This window comes from Mauremys mutica, chromosome 6 (assembly GCF_020497125.1).
Source record: "Mauremys mutica isolate MM-2020 ecotype Southern chromosome 6, ASM2049712v1, whole genome shotgun sequence".
NCBI classification, from domain to species: domain Eukaryota; kingdom Metazoa; phylum Chordata; order Testudines; family Geoemydidae; genus Mauremys; species Mauremys mutica.
In genome coordinates, this window is record NC_059077.1 from 36,547,380 (window position 1) to 36,561,071 (window position 13,692).

At 41.5% G+C, this 13,692-nt stretch overlaps 1 protein-coding gene across 5 annotated transcripts in view; it reads right to left on the reverse strand.

Annotated features, from left to right (window-relative positions):
* ELOVL7 (ELOVL fatty acid elongase 7) overlaps nt 1-13,438 on the reverse strand; it is a 50,298-nt gene extending 36,860 nt beyond the window's left edge. The window contains exons 1-4 of one of the 5 annotated variants that reach the window (XM_045020574.1): nt 13,340-13,406; nt 12,946-13,095; nt 11,565-11,650; nt 9,466-9,574 (exon numbers count right to left, since the gene is read on the reverse strand). The gene's annotated coding sequence lies outside the window, so the exon portion shown is untranslated. Of the gene's footprint in view, nt 1-9,465; nt 9,575-11,564; nt 11,651-12,687; nt 12,921-12,945; nt 13,096-13,339 lie in introns of those variants that run through there. The other 4 variants (XM_045020575.1, XM_045020577.1, XM_045020572.1 and 1 more) reach the window with 4 other exon arrangements.
* Nucleotides 13,439-13,692: the final 254 nt, after the last annotated feature.

The window sequence follows — 13,692 nt, forward strand, 5'->3', positions numbered from 1 at the left end:
TATTATCCAGAGAGTTATGGGAAAAATCCAGATAGAGAAACACTCAACGCAAAAGAGGAAGGAATTTCTCCAAAACTGATATTCCTTTAACTTTTGATTTCTAGGTATTTTTGTTAGAATTGCTTTTATTTAGAGCATGTTTAATAATTTTAGAGGATTTTTTGATTTGGTTGCTTATAAATGAACAAAAGTCCATTAAAAAACCTTCCACCTAAAATGATTAAGTGTTATGGTAGTAAATAGGTGACTAATTACATCTTTGAGTACATCCAATCAATACAACAGCAAGAACTGTTTGTTATTGAGAACAGGCGGAATCCTTAGTTTCTGTTTACTCATCATTTAGCAGAAGAATGAAAGAGATAGTCTTCAAGTTGTTACTACAAGGGTGCTGCATTCCTTACAAGCCAAACAGTGAGAGATATGCAAACCTGGGATACACCTATGAGCAGAGATTACTATCAGTGATTCCTATGATGGGGTAAAGACTAATGGCTTAATTTTCAAAACTATCTTGTACCCACAAATTTCACTAATGTCAATGGGATCTCTGGGTACCCAGCACTTCTAAAAATCATGCCATAAATCTTCATAAACTGGTTTTGGGGAAGGTTATGTAATGTGTAAGAACTCTCTGTAGCTGCCAAGATATAGGATGAGTAGCAGCTGTAGGGAGAACAAAAACAAACAAACAAAAATACAATTGCCATAAAAAAGACGGAATCTCTTGGGATGGAGGAGGCAGATGCAGAGTCAGAAACAGATGCCAACACCCACGTGAGAGAAATTATAAGTGACTATGTAAAGACCTTGTCTGCAATGTGGATTTGACCCACTTACAACCATTGGTGGCCAGCAACCACTGCAGCTTCACAGTCTAAACCAAATGTAAACAGGGTAAAGTGTTATAAACTATGATTTGCACCAATTCAGCTTATGCTGACTTCAACCTGGGTTAAGCAGCAGCGCAAATTAACAGCTTAGTTTGTCTACACTGGGGCCTAGGCCATTGCATCAGTTCAGCTACACTGGTAGCTGGACAGAGATGGCAGAGATCAAGACAAGTTCTTTATAGGATTTTGAGAAAGTGCAACACTAGAAACTTTCTAGCCCACCTAGTGATATTTATTAATGTTAGTCTATGGCATGTTTATGCTCGTCTCTATTTATTTCTAATAAAAAACAATTAAGAAACTGAGCAGGATTCTGCTGAGTTAAACTTGAGTTCACCATTGCTAGACCTTCCTGAACGAACAAAACTCACTTCTCATCTTTAGGAAGGTGAAATGTCAATAAGGCATAGTCACTAAAGACCCATTACCCCACTGCTCAAAGAGTTCTGTGAAGATGCTCGGAGTTGGTTACAGGGAGCACAGAACTGGAACATCAAAAGTTGAAATACAGATCAAGATTGCCTTGACATGACTGGTGCATCTAGTCAGCCTGAAGACAAGGGCCCTCAGCCAGTTCTCTACTAAATCCTCTCCCCTAGCCACATTTGACATGCATTATCACTACATCTCACAATCAGATCAAGTTGTGCATAGAGCTGTATGTCTAGTGAATGCACTGTAACTAAAATAGAATCAACTGGAAAAAAACCTAAACAAATGCAATCTCATGGCTGATGTTATACAGTCACAGAAGGTAAACTTTAAGTTATATTTCTTCCCAGCTAGAAAATTCAGATTGAGTTCCTGGTTCTAGTCAAACATTCCCTGTCCATTATTTTCCCCAGACGCTCATAACTTCCTTGAACAATTCTTTTGGGACTGAAATTTTCCATGTTTGGTTTCACTCCAAATGATTTTTTCCATGCCAGTTTGATCAGAAGTAGTTTAATTCTGGGAGTTAAAAAACAAAGATCATGCACTTTGCCCATATGTTCCAATCATAATGACATTCTGATCACTCCATTTGAATCCAACTTCGCTTGCTTTGTGATCTCATGTACTGAAGTCCACTCACATGTGAATAAAATCAGTTCAGTAGTTTTAAAGTTACAAATGTTTGAAGTACAGAATTGTGCATGCACATGAGTCTTTTTGCAGGAGAAGTGAAGCAGAGGAATGTATTTTCAGGATCAGAATACAGCCAAGCCTACCACGAATTCAGGCATTATACAAGGTACCGTATGTGCTCAAGGGAGAAAGTTTTTGCTTCACAAAACAAAGCTGCAACCTGACTTGAGCATGTAAAATGTAAAACAATATTACATTTTAAAAAACTGGTTCTCACTATATTAATTCAACTGTAAACAACAATGCCTGCTATCATGGTCAATCAATATGCAGTGGTTAGTTTAAAGCAAAATGCAAAATAGATGGTGTTGAGGAGGGGGAAGGGCTTTCTAGAGAACAAAAAGTAGGTGTACCAAAAGGAAAATATATTATATTATATATGCATGCATGACTGTATGCAACTGTTAATGAACTAACAGGACAAACTATGCAGTAATAAATTATATTTAGTGTAGATATGAATCAGAGAAAGGTATCGGATATTTTCCATTTCATAATACAATCCTCAAGAGCACACAGTTGGAATTTAAATTTTTATGCTCTTGCTAAGCACTTAAATGCCACAAAAGGACTGTGTCTATGTTTCCACAGTTTAAACAGATCAATTTAGATTAACATAATACAAGGACAAACCTGGTAGATCTGGCCACACAGAAACACTGCATTTCCTAGGATATACTGCACTGTTATTTCCCTTCCCCATCCCCCAAGATGGACAAGCACAGATAGCTCAAGAAATTCATCCAAATAAAGTATACCAGGAGATGGATATGTCATGCTATCAGAATATTACAGACAACTGCTATATTTCCAAAACACATATCCTTGATGAGAGGACACACTTAAGTTGGTATTGGGCACTGCAATACAAGTCTATATTGTTGAAATCAAATACATTCAGTAAAAATATCAACGTGGTAGAAACAGAGCCTGCTGGGCAAGTGTTTAAGTATGGTTAATCCCACTGTTCCCTAATTTGTTACGACACTGCGATTCCACAACAGATATTTTAAATCTTGAGTGATGCCCTACAACCAAATACTTTTTCTTTTCTTTTTTTTTTAAATGGACTCACGTCACTAGAGTCGAGAGTTCAGGACACTAGATTCAAGAAGGATACGAGTTTTTCTGACTATTCAATTACTATTATAATATTAAACTGCATGTAATATAATCATATATTCTAATCTAATCCAGGGTTTTAGACTATAATTTGAGAACATGGATTTTTTTGCATGTTCAGATATAGTCTAAGATTCTAGTGAGAAGAATGGGCCTGTTTCGAAATGCATAGTTTTGTAATGTTTGGTTGAATCTGATATTGCTGGAGTTTAAATTGTTTTCCCAAGTTTAAACCATTTTTATGTTTAGTTTTCACAGAAATCATTGCTGAAAAGCCAGACTCTGGGTTGGCTGGAAGCACACTGAAAATGTGTATTCACTACCTGAGATTTTATAACATTAACAACAATCCAGGGCCTTATGTACTTCAGGATGCAATTTATTTGATACCACAGCTTAGCAATAAACCATGCAATGTTTCCAAATTGCTGCTGACTCTTTTCTTCACTCACAAACCCCACTGTTCTTTCAGGTCATGGTTACTGCCCCTACAGTGTGTAGCCCCAAATACGCAGACCTTCATCCACTATGAATTTATCAAGGATCTTGAATATTTCTTCACCGGCTGTTTGGACTCGGATTGCTTTGCCAAATACAAGTGTTTCAGTGACTGTACCTTCTTTGACAAATATCAGGTAACACAGAAGCTGAACCAGGTTGGCTAGATCTGTGAAATCATCAAGCTGCAGTGCAAAATATTGGCTCTCAAACACATTCTACTCATTTTCTGCAAGGTCAACAGTGCTCCTATTTGCAACAGGAATGGTTTCCAGTGCCATAGCTGCTCATTTCCCAGTCATCATTCTACATACCTATTGCCACTGAAATTAGGATCTCATCAATAGTGAGGGTTTGTTTGCCTTTTTCAATTTGCTTGACCACAACATAAGATGCTTTTAAGGCTTGTCTTTAGACATGACTTATTGCCACTTTTAAACTCTTTTTGTTTCTGAAGGAAAAGCCATCAGAGTTCTCATTTAAAAAGTCCAGGTGTTTGGTTTCTAAATGTCTCTGTAGTTTCCCTGGCCTCATACTTCACAAATGACAAGTTTGGCTGTGTATTTTCTGCCATAGTATCAAGACACAAAAATCCACACATAAGGAACCTGCCATGTCTGCTAGTGCTCGTGCTGCCACTGGAAACGTTCTTGTCCTTTCGCTCCAGCAGGGGGCTTTTAGCAGAAAACCTTCCTGCTGAATGTTTCCTCCTGCAGGAAGCCTCTCTGCTGAAGGTCCCCTGCAGGAACAGAGGGCACAGAGAGCCTCCCAGCCCCAGCAGCAGCATAAGGCTCAGACCCATGGATAAGATGCAGGTGATTTTTAAGCCTAGTTTAATAGCCTCATATTTAGAAAAGAACAGAAACAGGTGTATGGATTAAATTTTACCCCAGCCACTTGTGGCTCCCCCATGACCCCTTCAGAGCTCCCCAAGGGAGTTTGAGAAGCACTGGTCTAATCACCAGTGATCAGGTGGGGCAAAGAGGCAAACACTAGAATCTTTCTAATACAGTGGAAGACAAAGAATTTGTCAAGATACTTTATTTTAATTATCAGGTTTTCACTATCATATACAGCATCTACCTCTTATATACAACTTTTCATCCACAAACCTCAGTGCTTTACAAAGGAGGTCAGTATCCTTATTTTACATGCGGGGAAACTGAGGCACAGAAAGTTACTTGCCCAGGGTCACTGAGCAAGTGAACCCAGGTTTCCCAAGTCCCAGTCCAGTTGTCTAACCACTAGGCAACACTGCCTCTCTACACAGGACTGTCTGAACCAAGAATGGCACCACTGCCTTCATCATTTTACTCCAATGTGAAGCTTCTGAGCATGGTAACAGCTATTGCTCTGGTCACTACATCACTGCAAGACAACTTCAGAGGAGGCCTTGGAATCTATTAATCTAAAGCATAAGCCCAAAAATATTAGCCATTGCAAAAAGGAGACTTCTGAACTACATTAGTGAAAAAACCATCCACCTACTGAAGTATCTAGAAGAAAATTTAAAAACAAAAACACAAAAACAACCAACAACAACAAAAAACCCACAGCTCTCTTTCCCAAGACTGAAAAAAGTATTTTCAAGGCAAACATGAACACAAGTCTAGTATCAGTTCACAGTTTGTAATAGATATTTTAACAACTAACTCACTCTGACATTGTGCTTTTCATCAGTAGATCTCAAAGCAGTTCACTGAGGTCCATATCATCATCTCCATTTTTTAAATAGGGAAACTGAGGTAGAGAGAGGTGAAGTGACTTGCTCAAGGTCACATAACAGCAAGTGGCAGAGCCAGGAACAGAACCCAGGTCTCCTGAATCCCAGTCCAGTCTATCCATTCGGCTATACAGTATGACTGTCCAAGTAATTGCCAGTTTCTTCACTGTCAAATCAAGGTAATAGAAACTGTACTGCTTTGCAAAGTACAGAAATTCTTATATTTTGGGATATAAAATATGTAATCTCCATGCCTTCTCATTAAAAAAAGGACCTGTGGCAACAAATTCATCTCTTCTGGCCTGAGTGACTCAGATCCAGAAAGATCTTCCCATTTTCAAGCATTATTATTTGTGCAGCGTGAGCATCTTTTTTATAGTAGGGGAAAAAGAATACTAAAAGGAAAAAAAAGAAAGCTTGTTGCAAAGAGCTTACAGGGGCTCCTTCAGGATTCTAGATACTTTTAGAGAATGCCGACAATTGCTAGAGCCCATGTCATAATTGGTGTCCTACAGTACATATTTCACTTGCAAATTCAGTGAAATGGGATGTAAGAACTCCCCACATACACCGCTTCCCAGCAGCTGGCAAAGGGGATAGGGAGAAAGAAGACTGAAGTTTTTCCCTCCAACTAGAAAAACAGAGCTTCCCTCCAACTCTCAGGGAGGGAAGTTTGTCTTTACACACACATAATGTAACTGCAAAGCTATTCAACAATGTATCCCATGAAGACTGCTCTCCTCTGCCATTGACGTGCTAAGGGATTCAAGACCAGAGTTTATTTTTAAATGACTGCTACAATTAAGAACATGTCAAATACACCAAAGATATACATTAAGTGATTTCCAAGATTCTCCTACCAGTAATATTATGTCTCAAAGGAAAAAAGTTTAATAAAATTTAAACCTAAGCAGACTTTTTTTTAACTAGTTTTATATGGAATAAAAGGCTCTGTCTTATTGATACATTAATATAAATTTAAGTGACCTAAGGCATTAATTTCAGCAGAAGCAGGCTGAGAATACAATTTTTGGCCTTAATAATAATAAAAAAATCCGTTTATTAAACTCACACAGGATCCAGCTCCAATGTGGTATCTCAAACCAACCAATATTCCTTATGAACATTGTAAAAATCAAGGTACAGAACGTAACTTTGGCAATGTATTTTCAATCATTAATAGCTCCACAAGAGAATCTAAAGCAGCTTTATACCATTACTCAGAATATTTGCTCAGAAGAGAGCAACATGCAGTCTTGTCAATCCTTAAGGCAGAATCATCCAATGATTAGAGTAAAGTGCACTTTAAAAGGAGTTCAACTTGAAAAATATTTTCAGCATTCAATTTTCAATATTCACCTTAAAAATACACTATCATTGTTCCCACATAATTACCAATGACCTATTCACAGCACCCTTGGGATGGAACAAATACATGTCAGACAGCATAAAAATTAGCAGGTCTTAACTGTAACCCCATATTTTGATGTTTGCGCTAGCACCTTTCCAATAGGCAAAGCTTGTTTAAGAAAAGAAAACAGGAAAAATGGCTGAAAAAAGGTGATGGCTGACTAAGGGCTGCGTGAAGTGTATAAATGCACATTAGAGGGTGGAAAATGTATTTCAAACTTTAACAAAAAGTAGGGATAAGTTTTTCCACAAACTTTTTCATGAAAAATATCCCTCCCCCCCTCTCCCAACCAGCTCCAATGGTAATATTTCAAGATCTTTTTTTAATTGGGTGTCCTGTATTCCTAACAGTTACAAGTCACAAAGCATCAATTCTGGCCACTTACAAACACTTTCATTTTTTCATTCTCCAAGTGACAAGACAAAAATAAATAAAATAAATAAAATAAAATCTAAAAATTCACTTACATGAAGATTAATTCTTAGAGAGAAAAAAATATGAACACAAGCAAATGGAGGGCTCCAACATGGAATATATCCAAGCCAAAAAAGAACGCATTAAAATACTAAATCAAATTAATCTGGCATTAGTTTAAGACATTTTTGGATTTTCACTTTATAATCCAAGTTATTGCCAAGTCAACAACAAATCAATCCTTGGTGTTTCAGACCTTGCAATGGGGACTGCTTGTTCCTTTCTTCTGTTAGAAGACAAGAGTAACAGGGAGGGAATTCTTCAATGTAGCTGTGTTCTTGTCTTGGAGATATTCATAGAGTACAGTAAACAGTAATGGTAAAAGTAGTTTTCAGAGTAGCAGCCGTGTTAGTCTGTATCCGCAAAAAGAAGGCACCTTAAAGACTAACAAAAAGTAGTATTTTCTTAAGTCCCGGTCCTGCAACGACTCACATATATATTTAATTGTATGCACTGTGAGTAGCCCTATTCACTTCAATGCAGGTGTTAAGCATATACATAAACCTTGCAAGATTATAACCTCACTCAACGCATCTATTCTCTGGTTTTTCAGAATCATTTATTTTCTAGTAGTGCCTCGAGATCCCTATCAGGGATCAAGGTCTCATTTTATTAGGTAGTGTACACACATAAGAAAGATAGTGCCTGCCCCAATAATACACACCTATAAAACAAATGGACAAAACATAAGAGGTAAGAGGAGGACAAAGTAGCAGTCATATTACATGAGCTGCATGACCACTGTCAAGTGATTTGCAGACATAGCAAACCTGAGTGTAAAATCAGTGTAAAAATCTATAGAGCCATTACAAAGAGCTCCTCTCAAGTGCAGAGGGGCCAGACCAGGCAGGCGGGATGAGGGAGGACTAGAAGGCCATGTCCCCATTAATTTTTTCCTGCCTTAAGGGTGAGCAACAGGGTGGGGCAGAGAGGAGTAAGCAGTGGGCAGCGCCCTGGGGGGAAAAGCAGAACGAGGGTGTGGGGGGCCACGGTTCAGGCACCGGTGAGCCCCCCCACACACACACTTCTCAGGAGCTTCCAGCACTCCTGACAAGTTGAGGGAAAGTTAAACTAATGTGCAGTAATGGTAGCATTGTTTCCACAGAGGAGACAGGGTTTTTTTTTGGTTGGTTGGGGTTTTTTTTTGTTTTTTTAAATTAAAAAAAAGGTACATTTTTACTGCTTTGTACTTTTGTTAACTGCATTAGCTCTGCATAGTCTTCATTCCACTCCTTCTTGTGAATCATCAGAACAGTTCACTGAGTTCCATTCACTGACACCTGAGTTTGAACAGTTATCGTAATGAGAACCATAGGGCTGCAAAGTTGGAACCAAGGGATTCATTGGCCTGGATAACCTTTATTATGAGTAATAGTACCTGAAGAGAGACCATACCTTGTGTTTGCTTCAGTGGCATTTAAATGAATATCTTGCTGGGGATCCTCAGAGGAGCCTAAGCAAGTTAGGCACCCAAATCCCACTGAAATTCAACCCGTTGGTATTCTGAGCACAATTACAAGAAAATTAAGATAATTGAAAATCAATGCTATTTTTACAGAGCTGCTTTTCAGAGCAGAACAAAACTAAGCTTTGCTAGTTACAGGCCTTAAAACATAATGGTCATTTTCCATTAAAAAAACATTAATATCACTTAAAATGTGCATGTATCTTAGCCCATGTTTGACCTTCATCTTCATAAGCAGCCAAGATGTAGCTAACAAAGTTGCATCAGCATATGAAACTAATAAAATCCCATTCCAGATATACTCCAGCAGTGCACACAGAACAGCTTTTACTATATTAAACATGATTTTAGTAAAACAATACTACCTCTGCAGCAGGTAAAGTTATATTCTGAAACCAAAGAATGCTCAAACAAGACGACAGCATTCAGACAGACTAGTGGCATGATCTGGATGAAAAACTGCAGGTTTTGTATTATCTTAAATAATCTCTATTATTCTTGGATTTTACCTCAATTTTTCTCCCCCTTTGTTATTTAACTATTATATCATTCAGTTCCGTAAAGCACTTTGAGTACAGCATGCATGACAGAGAATATGCAAAATAAAGTTGTCTTGTATTACCTTTCTTGGCTTCTATTTTCTTGTTCAAAAGAAACATGAGTTTTACAAAATAAATTATCTTATTTATTTCAATAATCCAATAATACTAAAAAATTAAAGTTTAATTTTCACCATTAATGTTGCATTTACCTTTTTTTAATCACACTCAAGTTTGGACAATAAAAGTAAGTTGGCTGGTCAGTTTCACTTTCCCCTCCTCATGCACAAGTACAATGATGTCACGTTCTGATTTCCAGGGCTGTAAGGGAATGCAGAATAACTTAGTTTTTAAGTGACACAAAATGATTTTATTTAAAAAACTTGACAGAAACTATTAACGTTAAATGTAAAATAATAATGAGACTTGGACATATTTTAGATCTGTTTCATAACAACAGTATCAGAGGGGTAGCCATGTTAGTTTGGATCTGTAAAAAGTGACACAGTCCTGTGGCACCTTATAGACTAACAGACATATTGGAGCATAAGCTTTTGTGGGTGAAAACTTCAGTGTTGTCAGTTTTCACTGTTTTTCAGATCCCCACCGTAGTAAAACTGACAAATTTTAATATCAATTCTACTCTGCTGCAGCTTTAAAACAGAGAGGGGAGAGAGAGAGAGAGAGAGAGGACTTCCAGCAATAGCAGACTAGAGCAGCTGTTAAAGCTGAGTGGGAAAGGTAGAGTAGCAGAACCTCCCTTCTCATTGCAGTAGCCAGGAGGAGGTGTAAGACAGTGAAAAACCCCACCTCCAAATCATTTAATGGGCTCAGGGATGGGGGAAACCCTATGAGACACCTTGGTCCTTCTCCCGTTTTTTGTAGAGTTGAATAGAGAGGCTGTAAATTTATCAGGCACCTACTAGCTCTGGAGGCTGATATGAAAGTTAGAGTACCCAGGGGTGGCTCTAGACATTTTGCTGCCCCAAGCACGGCGGCATGCCGCGGGGGGCGCTCTGCCCATCGCCGGTCCTGCGGCTCCGGTGGACCTCCTGCAGGCGTGCCTGCGGAGGGTCCACTGGTCCCGCGGCTCCACCGAAGCCGCGGGACCAGCGGACCCTCCGCAGGCACGCCGCCGAAGGCTGCCTGCCTGCCGCCCTCCCGGCGACTGGCAGAGCGCCCCCCGTGGCATGCCGCCCCAAGCATGCGCTTGGCATGCTGGGGCCTGGAGCCGCCCCTGAGAGTACCTAAGCAAAGTTCAGGGTAAGGATCCCAGCACTCCGCTGCTTCCTACACATAGAAAGGGCATCGGCTCTAGGGTGACCAGATGTCCTGTTTTTACAGGGACAGTCCTGATTTTGGGGTCTTTTTCTTATATAGGCTCCTATTACCCCCAACCCCGTCCCGATTTTTCACATTTGCTGTCTGGTCACCCTAATCGCACAGACTTCATCTCTGCTGTTTCTCCTCCCCACCCCCACACTCTGTATCAATCTATGGCTGATTACGGTGACCAGATGAGAGGAAGAAAATATCGGGACACATGGTGGGGGGGCGGGGAGGGGGTCCGCTGGCAGAGCAAAAACAAAAACAAAAAACAAAAAAACAGTGCTGCCAGCAGAGTGAAATATCGGGATGAATTGCGTCCCAACCAAAGATCGGTCAGGACACGGGACAAACGCCTAAATATCAGGACGGTCCCAATTTTATTGGGATGTCTGGTCACCCTAGGCTCATATAGTTCGTTCTCTGGCTTTTAGGCAAATTTCAAAATCCTGTGTGTGAGTGCACAAATGGAGATGAGCAGGAGTGATTAGGTAAGTTAGAGAAAGGAAGTGGTGCACAGAAAGAAGGTTTGAAAGAAGAAAAGAAAGATAAGAGATGAAAAAATATAGTAATGGAGCAAGGGGAAAAAAGAAGGAAAGACACTGAAGACAACTCACAAAAGCAAATACAATAGATTACTGTAGCAAAAAGAGTAGAGTGAAGCCAAGAAGGAAAAGGTGATAAGAAAAAAAAATAAAAATCAGGGAAATGTACTAAGTAGAGCTGGTCACATAGTGCTTAGGAAAAAAAATCTATTTAGTTACTTTTACTGATACTTGTTGACTACCTTGATTAATACTTTGTGGTATGCAGCTACCTTACTTGCTGACTAGCATTTAACCAGCTATAATTAGTAGATTAATACCAAAGGAATTTTTGAAATACATTCCATGCATTTCCTGCTATTCAACCTGCCCTACTGTACTAATAAAACGTAAGCATTCAATATAAGCTTGATTGACAATGGTACAATGAAATAACATACAATTGTTTTATTCCTTTCTGTTGCAATGGATGCAGCCTTGGAGGAGCATAGCAGGCACAGGTTTCAGTTTTAGACCCTGGATTTGTCTATACAGGGACACTCAGGAAAGTTAATACAAATAAACTAAAGGTGCAAAGTTAGCTGTCAAAAGTTAAAGTGCATTAAACTCCCATGTGCGCACTAATTCAGAAGTGAAATGGCATTAGTTTGCTGTAGCTTAGGTCTGACATACACTAGAAAAATAAGTCAGTTTAACTGTGTAACTCAGGGATATGAAAAATCCACAGCTCCGAGCAGCCTAGTTAAGCCAACCTAACACCTAGTGCTGACACTGCTATGTCAACAGAATAATTCTTCTCATCAACCTAGCTACCGCCTCTCAAGTACTCCCCTCCTGTTGGTGTAGGTAGTGTCTATGCTGAAGCGGTGCAAATATACCATTATAACATTTTAAGTGTAGACATAGCCTTAATATTCCTTGGATTAAGGCCATTTCACTTTAATGTATGCCAATTAACTTTATACCTTTAGTTAATTCATTTTAATTCCCCCATATAGAGAAGTCTGGTCTAACTAATAGGTAGAGTCCTCAGTCTATTAAGTGTCAAGTATATTTTTCAAGCCCTGATCTAGTTAGTCCTATGTTAGCTTCTCTGCCTCCTTTCCCCTGCACTAAGTGATTTGTCCAACAGCATCAGACAAAGTCTACAGCAAATCCAAGTGTACAGACTCTCAGTACCTTAACCATCCCGACATCCTCTTCTTCCCTCCCCATTTTAGCCTATTGAGGAGTCTTGAATCTACAGTCCCTCCCTTGAGTCTCTCTCTCTTTGGGCAGGGTGTGGAGTTTTTAAAAGCCAGCCACACATTTCCCAGCAGATAAAGCCACTGATGCAGTCTCTTGCACAATACAAATGTGTTCTGTTCCCCTCTTCCATCCTCGGCATGACTTGTTCTGCAAGTTGGGCTTATTATCTCAATGCACGCAGCAGTTTGGAGGAAAGAGAATGAGTTAGGGATATTGTCAAGCAAGCCCAACCCACAGTTTATACCAACTTCATGAGCACAAGTGCCGTAGGAGCGTGAGGGAATGGAAAGAGATATGAAGAATTCAGACCAGTACCGGGTAGGAGTGGGACGGATTCTCTCAGGAAAGAGCTCTGCTCAGTTCCAGTGAAAGTCACACATTACTCAGCGGGGAGGAGGGCTTGCGACCTGAAACTGAACCGAGAACAAACACACCCCCTGCACCTGTCTCTCCTCTCCTGCCCTCCCGGACAGGGAAACAAGCGCGCATTCCCCGGGGAGGCGATTTTAGCTGCAGGCAGCCATGCTGCCGCGCCTTTGTAGGTCAGCCTAGAAACACCTTTTTGTCCCTTACGTCCAGCCTGCAGCCGCTGAGGCTTTAATCCCATCAGTCAGCAACCATTTGTTAGAGCGGGGCCCGGGCAACGGGCGGAGTCAGCTGAGTGGCTGCAGCGCCCCCGCCCCTCTTCCCGGAGCCGGACGTGGGTCTCACCTCGCCCAAAGCCTGAAGGGGGATGGGAAACGAGCAGCGTTTTTCCCCAAACCCCCCACCCATTAGACCTGCCACCCCCCGCAGCCCCTAACTCCCTTCCCCACCGCAGCCCCTAAGATCCCCCTTCCCCAGCCTCCCTCCTCCGCACCCTGCCTGCCCCCCAGCCCAGCCACCTTCCCCCGCCCTTGGCGACCCAGCCTCACGCCCCGGCCCGAAAGTTTCCGGGAAGTTGCCCGGAGCCCCCGCGGCCACTCACCAGCGGCGAGACCCGAGCGCGGACCGCACCTGCCCGGCAGCCAGCAAGCGCTAGTGGCAGCGGCGCCGGCCACACACACACGCTCCCCACTGGGAGGGGGAGCCCTGAGTCACCTTCCCCCCGGCCCCGCCCATGTAACCGGCTGGGCCGGGCTGCACCCTGCTGGGCCAGCCCAGCGCCCGCCCCTCCGGCTGAGCCGCACGGGCTGCGGCAGGTGGGAGTCGCCGCTCGCGGGCTGGGGGGCCCTGCCGGAGGCGCCCGGAGGGGCGAGCGCAGAGTCCCGAAGCCCCTAGGCAGCCACTCCGGCGCCCTCTGGCTGCGCCCTGCTCCCAGGAGCCGGCGCACCCATCCGT